Below are 7955 nucleotides of genomic sequence, written 5' to 3' on the forward strand. Positions count from 1 at the left end.
GGGGGGGGGGAGTATTTTTCTCTGTGCAGGCCAGGACTGGGTGGGGAATGGGATCAGAGCAGGCCAGGGGGCAGGGGCATGGTGGCAGCTCATGTGTCTACTGTCTGCCCTAGCTAATCAGAGGTGTGGCGGGGGCAGCCACAATCTGCCTGTGAAATTGGAGCCTGGGGTCATGGCAAGCCTGTAAAATTTGGCCCCAGGCTCCATGATCCCTAGTAATGTGATAATTATCAGAGTAACAGTGGTTTTTCAGGCAATCAGTGTGTCAAAGTTTTAAATGATATGTTCCCATTTTTACTGGCTTTATTATTATTTGTACCATGGTAGTGCCCAGAGACACCAGTCAGGAATTGGATCATAGTCATCCTGTGTCACTATGGAGGCAGTCATTCAGAGAGCTTACAATGTGATATAATACAAAATGGATATTTGCTTCAGTGTTGATAGCACCTATATTGAATTGAATAAGTTTATGAAAGGGATGGTATGGCAGGACAGGGAGTTTTGGCATACCAGACAGATGCAGCTCCTAGGGTATGGTATATGGGTAGGGTATGGTATATAAAGGTCTATTCTGTGGAAAACATCTGGTAACCCTATGGCTCATGATTTTGCTGGTCACCAGTTGTGGCCAGGAAGGATTTTTTTTCCCCCTTCATGAATACTACTGTCTTCTGGCTTTGTTGTTGCTGTTGCCTTCTTCTGAGAGATTAGGTCATTATCCATAGGTAAGGCTCAAGGTTTTTAGCTGATGTCTGCTGTAGGTGAGGATTTCAAATGGCAATTCTGGGGATTCTTTGGTTAATGACAGTGTGTGACAAAGGAGACTGGACTCTGTGGCCTTCCCTTTCCAGTCCAAGTCCTTAATATGACTGCACTCAAATGAGGTACAAGCTTAATCAATGAAACTGTTCACTATACTTTCAGTGGTAGTTTATTCAATGATAAAAATAAAATCACAACTTCTATTAACTATATGGTGAATTCTACATTGGGATCTGTTTCAGCTCTGGGTCCTGGCAGCATTAACATAATTTTACTAAAGTAGGCCAAAGATTGTTTTGAATCCCAGCTCTCATAAGCACTGAGAGGCCATCCAACAATTTAGAGTTAGCATCCTTCTTCAGGTATTTAGTCTTTATTCCTACACAGGAAAGCAGCTTCCTCAAGCTGTACTGTTGGCAGGCTGCAACAGCAGGTGGTAGTCAATGATTTGGGCATACGTTTTCAGAAGTAACTATTGATTTTGGATGGCTCAATATTTTGGATGCCTGAATTGAGGGACTTTAAGTATGTCTGATTTTCAGAAAATGCTGAGGACCCAACCCTCTGGAAATTAGGTCTCTTCAGCAGTGTTTCAAGCAGGGTAGCCAACCCTGAAGCATAGCACTGCTGGAAATGTAGAGTGAAATCATTATTCATCACTCCATTTACTAGGCACAGGCCTAAGAAAGACCCTAGCTTAGTTCCAAGGACTACCAGACCAGCTGCTTGCACACAATTTAGAAATTCAAAGGCACCTCTTCTATTTGTTTCTCTTGCATGACAAAGTTCACAATTTCAATCACTCAGCTTCAAAAGAGAGATGCTTTATAATATTTATGGGAAGTAAATACACTTCTAATGTGTTCATACTAAGACGCTTTGGTTCTATCTTTCTGCCCCTTTTTAGTAAATAGTTTAATCTCCTGTGATAGTTTTAAGCCCTGAATTTGACAGGACAGCTTATCCTGGATAATAACTTAGTAACCACAACATCTTATGCCATCTGTATAATATCAAATACATTTTTATACCAGCATTAATAAACCTTAGTTACAAAAATCCAAGATATTAACTATATCGGTGCCAAGTGCACTCTCCAGGATCTGACAATATAGCTGTACTATGATTGCCTCAGTGTTTTTTGGCTTCACAGTTGATATGTAACTGTAGCAATGAAACAGAGCTACAGTAATCAAGTTTAATGACCAATGTAAAGTAAAATGCTAAATATTGTAGTTGCTGACATTTTTCATAATAAAAAAACTTGGGTTAAGTCTGCACAACCAACATTCACATAAAATTCCAGACCTCTGTGACAGATGGCTTAGGAAAGGAAGCCATGTGACTGGGCTGCAGTAGTTTTATAGTGCAAAACCCATAAATAGTGCAGATTCTCTGTCACTGACAAAATATCAACTACTCTGAAGGCATCAACAACAACAAAAATTGAGCAAAAAAACAGTAAAAACAAGAAAAATCCCCTCCCAAATCAACTTGGAGATGGAAAACTGTCAGAAACATATATCATCTTTGAGAATGGAGCTGTACCAAGGAAGCCCCATTGATGGACAGATTATCTACTGATGTGGGTATCAAGTGATTCTACTGTGTTTTCCCAAAATTCACATAGAAGTCGGGTTTGGTAATGCACACCTAATATTGACAAGGAAAGGCATGGGTTGTGCATTTGTGAAACAGTGTACAGATGGGGTTTAAGTGAGCTCACAGATGCACACAACAATCAAATAAAGTCATGGAAAAATATCTCCCTTTGTCCACTGTAGGATCACACGTTTACAGCATGGCTTTTTTTATTCAGAACAGTATAAAATAGCTATCACTTTGCTGTATCCTCGGCAAACTCCAAATGGCAGGGCAAAAAAAGGGTGATCAGAGAGACTGTTCCAATATTCTTTCCTATTCTCCTACTGCCTTCCTCTCCAAATCCCTCTTTCCTTTATTTTCCTGATATTTATTTTCACATTAATTTTAAACAGGAACTAAGAAGATTAAAATGTCCAAAGGTTGTGTTAGAATTCAGCTATACAATGAACACAAAAAAATATACTTAGTTCACACTGGCAAAAGCCGTGTTTACTTTTAGTGAAGGCCCAGTCTCATTCCTATTCCAATTAACAAACAGCTAAAGCAGGCCTCTGCCTCTTTGTATACTAAGACACGCTTTAAATATGTCTACCAAAATGATTTAGCATACAGGGCTCTCCTAACAACTGAAGTATATACATTACACCATTTCTGGCCACATAGGGCTCAAATGCCTGATTCTTTCCTAATTTACACCAGTTTTGAGTTGACACAACTTTGTGGGGCCTAATGCTAATTTCATTTACATTTGTCTGAGTTGGGAGAAAATTAATTGAAGACAACAGAGCAAAATCAGTGCAAGCGAGAGGAGAAACATGTTAATTGAATTCAGGTTACTTCTGATTTACTCTGATGCTAGTGACAGTATAATCACCCCCATAGGTCTTTAAAGCATCTGGAAACAGGAGTTTAGAATGAAAAATGAGAGAAAAATGGCTACAACATAATTCTCGTTCTTCAGGTTCTGTGTAGTGAAACAGATAGAGCAAAACTACTCTAATACGGGTAAGACAATTTGTACACAAAAAACATAGGTCTCTAGCTACTGCGCAGGACAATATACTTAACTGAGGTTTCTGGTTATAAGAAATCCTGTACTTTTTAAAATATATTCCAAAAATTTTCTTAGCATACTATGAAGTACTTCAATAAACAGTTAAAACTGAACTGTCTATCACAGAAATGGACACAGCGTGGCACATTTTTATGATGCGTTATCACAATCCCTTTTATTGTGTTTGTTGGCTTACTTGGTAACTCTCTACATTTAATATTCTGCAGCATCCCTTGAGTAATAAGTACAAGTAAAGCCTTTATTCTATAGCTGGATCACTGAGGGTAAATCATTATGCCTAAATGAATCTGACTTAAGAACTAAGGCCTTAAGGGGGATGCTACTATAATAGTTAAGTTTGATTGGCAGCCATCATGACACATGGTACTAATGTTTGGAAAAAGAAAAATCATGGTTTTTTCCCCTACATTGTGATAATCCCACTTGAGAAAAGTTTGGTGTGGATCTAAGGGGCATTATTAATTCTAGATATACTTTTCAGTTTTACCAAAGAAAATAATCCTCAGGAACAGCACTATCTATAAAATCAAAATTAATTTTTGAGTACATGCTGAACAACTATTTCTGTCAACATAATTTTTAACATGGCTCCATTCAAAAGCTTATGCTCAATCTTTCTGGTTTTTGGGGAGGGAGCAGGGGTTGTTTCATTTTTTTGAAATAATGTCTTTAAGCACATGGGCCCTATTCTGCAAATACTTACACACTATGAGCTTCCTTGGTGAGTTCCCCTACCAAAGAAAACTGAAAGGTTGAAGAGAAAAATGTTTTTAAAAGAATGTCTTTAAAAAGATGAATGTTCAGAAGTATTTACAAGGTAAGGGTGTTGTACTCGGTTTGACACTTTTGAGACACAAATAAAGACAGATTTTCAAAACTGTTTAGGTATGGTAAGTGCCTACATTCCTTAAATACCTTTTTGAATCTGGTCTAGAGAAGCTTGTCAACCAAAAATGAAAAATAGAGACATGCTGATGATTTCAACATGCATAGAAGTATAACAGAGCAATAACTGGAGATACTCTGTTTCTTTCTTTCAGAAGTCATTGTAGTCACTGGTCTTCTTTTGGAAGATTTTTTTTGTGCATTACTAATTGAAGATGTTTGGGGTAGGGCCTTGTTTGGTGACCAGGCTGAATTTCAACTGCAGTGTACTCAGAACTGATGCAGTCATCATCATCGTTATCATCATCAACATCCAAGAAGAGAGAGATGACATAATTTGTGTTTTCAGGTTTTGTTCAAAAACAGAATTTGAACTTCAAACATTTCAAGCAAGTGTCATTTTTTGTTTTCTTTTAAGGCACAGTGCGCATATGCCATTTTGTCTAAACAGGTGGGAAAAACACCAAAACATTAAACAGAATGCTTGGCAAGCTGCAGCTCTGAGGAAAAAGATAGACTGTACTGCTTGCTTCTACCTCTGCAAGTAGTGATGGTGATGACGGCTGTGAAAAAAAAATCTCTGATGGGTTCTGGTACATGCACTTATGCTATGCTAGGCACAATGGGCTGATCCACCTTCTCCAGGAGTCCATCCACTGGTTTCAGTCGGAGGTGGTTTGGGCCCTATAGACAGACAATTAGGCTGAGAGGCTGTGATTCAGTGCTTGACACTCTTGGTTGAGTTGAGAATGGTGTCTGAATCAATTACACAATTACTACATTTCAGGGGCCCAGTTAAACAGAATTCCTGGCATCTGAAAAGATCTACAAGCTCACTTCCACCTTGGAGCACATAGCAGTAACACTACTTATTTAAAAATAATAATGTTGTAAGGGTTTCAATAGCAGCCATGACATTTTGTATGCAATTGGTTGCAAATTAACTGAGGGAGCTTGGGATCCAATTTAATTTGGACTAAATGTAATCCAAGTCCATTACAAGATTTTTTTTTATAGTTATATATGGTAGATCAACACTGGGCATCCACTGGCACTGTGCCATTTTTTTCTGGCCAACAGCTGCGCTAAATATATAACGTGATTTTCTTCCCACCTTATTCAGCTCAGCCTGGCTTCCTTCCTTTCAGCCTGAAACTTAGAAACCTGGGAAGATTATCTTGAATAGTTGCAAATATACCAAACTCATGGAAGAATAAAATCTTGCTTTATCTTTGTCAATAAATGTACACTTTTCACTTATATATTATGTATTTTTAGAGGGAAAAGAAGATCCATTTTCAAAGCCACGGGTCAAATGGTTACTAAGAAACAAACAACATTTTTTAAGTAAAGATGCAAAATTTGCAGACAAAATATTTCACAGAGCCACATCGGAAAATACTTTTGTAACAGAAAAAAAAATCTAAGTATTTTACAGATTTGACAGTTCCAGCTCTGCTTCCAGAGGAAACCCTGCTGCTGCCCCTACCAACCTATGGATGCAGCTGAAGCAGTACAAGTCCATCTATTCCTCATTCTACCTCTTCCTTCTCATTGGCAAGGCATTCTGCTGCGCAATGGTGGGGGGACAGCTGAAGCCCACATAGGGGGTCAACACCCTTGCAAGTTACAGAGCTTTGATCTGCTGTGGTGACATCTGCACTGCTTAATTTTCCTTTGACAAAGGGATGGGATGTGAGGGAAAGGCTGAGAGACCTACTACAACATAGCTCCAAGTTAGGCCACTCCATGTAAGTGTTTATGGGCATGATGCCTATTCATGTTGTTGAGAATAGAAGAAAAGAAGTTATTAACAGTGCAGTCAAATTAATCTGCTTCTGTTTGTCTACAACTGCAGCATACAGTCAATAAAATATTCAGGTCCTTTTTGATCATTTAAATATATATATATGATGTTCATGTGATTTAATGTTCACTTAGCAAATATCAGCCACAAAAATTCAAGTAAATAAAGCAACAAACAAATATATTCTTGCTTTGCTGCATTTTAAAAAAGAATACTTCTCTAGGATAGCCTCCAAGTGATTCCGTTTACTACAGATTCCTGTAAGACCCCATTTGCTTAAAGTAATAACTAGCCAAAGCCAAATAAAAAAGGGTTTTGTGTGATTTTGGCCATGGAGCCTGTTTGGGGCTTACTAGCCTCTGCTCTAGCCAGAAGCTAATTCTGTTTCTTCTGTCAGATGTTCTGTGGCACTGGGCTGTCACTGTGCCTCCTGAAAGTTTGGCAAAAGTAGATGCAGGCAGATGACAAGGTATGCAGGTGATATTCTTTTAGGCTGTATGCCTGACTGTGAGAAAGGAATAAGCTATGAGCCCCAAGTGTGTCTGAGTATCGTTACTATTATGTTCATCTCCACTCAAACCTTCCATGATTTGGCAAACGTGAAGCAGGTACAGAGTAGAAATCTTTGGGTTATGCCTAGTCCCTTTATTGCTCTTCTCTGGCAAGAAAGGTCTGTTGCTGAGGTCAGCCAAAGGCTGCAGCAGCAATTTATCGAACCACTGGCATCAATCTCCCTCTTAATGATGAAAGAAGTCTCTATTCAAGTCTGATGTAAGAAGCTCTATGTGGCTGATGTCAGGAGTGGAGCTGTCAACTAGGAAAGAACACACTAAAAACCTTTGCATTCTGATAACATCCTTCTCTGTGCTGAGTGATGCATAGGCGAACGTGGTCCAGCATTGGAATGTTTGGTTAGCAGTCTCCCAACATCAGTTTGAAGAACCTGGCCATCACAAATGGAAATCAGACTCAGCAAAGTAGGAGAACCCGCTTTGCAGAAGCGCAAGGCTTGGAATACCTAATGAGGTGTTACACAGCTGCTGAAAGATGGGATTTCCTACAAAGAATGACAATTAGCCTCTGTGACTGTGGCGCATAGGAAGTCCATTGAACTTTGTAGTTCAACAGCTGTGGAAACTATTTCCAGCCAGACTGAGACTCATGCTACCAGAGTATAGCAAGGGAAGTATTAGAATATTATTGAAAGTCAGACAAACCAATCAATCTATCCATCCCCTGGCCTACCAACATGTTACTCCTTTTAATATTTTGTATCTGGGACTCAGAGTCTGTACAAATTCTACTGAAATTAGAGCATGGTCCAGACATCTCTGGGTGCTATTGCAATACAAGTAATAAAAAACATAACAGTACTTCTACTACTACTACCACCACCAATGGGTCACATTAATGTATCTTCCTATTTGCATGCATGAGTAATGTAGTACTATGTAATGTTGTAGATAATAAGACTACTAACTCATAACCGCAACAGAAAGCAAGGAATATTGCATTAAAACATGATTCAAATGATACCTACATAAGGAACTACTCTTAGTAAGCAGTTTTCCATCTTAAGAGATTTACTCAAATTGTCTACCAAACAAAAAGGGCTTGGTTCTCCTCTTGCTTACACAGTGCAACTAATTCCACTGAAATCAATGGATCCTACTCCACTTTAAATCAGATCAGACTTAGACCCAACAAATACAGTCTACCATTATTAAAAACCTTACCTCTGTTAATTAAATGATTTTTTATTAATATTTTGAGTGATTGCGTGCAACAGGCTTCAAAGTAACCACCCGCTCCCCCCAT

At 38.8% G+C, this 7955-nt stretch overlaps 1 protein-coding gene across 3 annotated transcripts in view; it reads right to left on the minus strand.

Moving 5' to 3' along the window:
- Nucleotides 1–7955, minus strand: part of ST18 (ST18, C2H2C-type zinc finger) — a 157277-nt gene that overhangs the window by 44765 nt on the left and 104557 nt on the right. The gene's annotated exons all lie outside the window — the stretch shown is intronic.

This window comes from Gavialis gangeticus, unplaced genomic scaffold, assembly GCF_001723915.1.
Source record: "Gavialis gangeticus isolate Ggan-Ray unplaced genomic scaffold, GavGan_comp1, whole genome shotgun sequence".
In the NCBI taxonomy this organism is placed as follows: domain Eukaryota; kingdom Metazoa; phylum Chordata; order Crocodylia; family Gavialidae; genus Gavialis; species Gavialis gangeticus.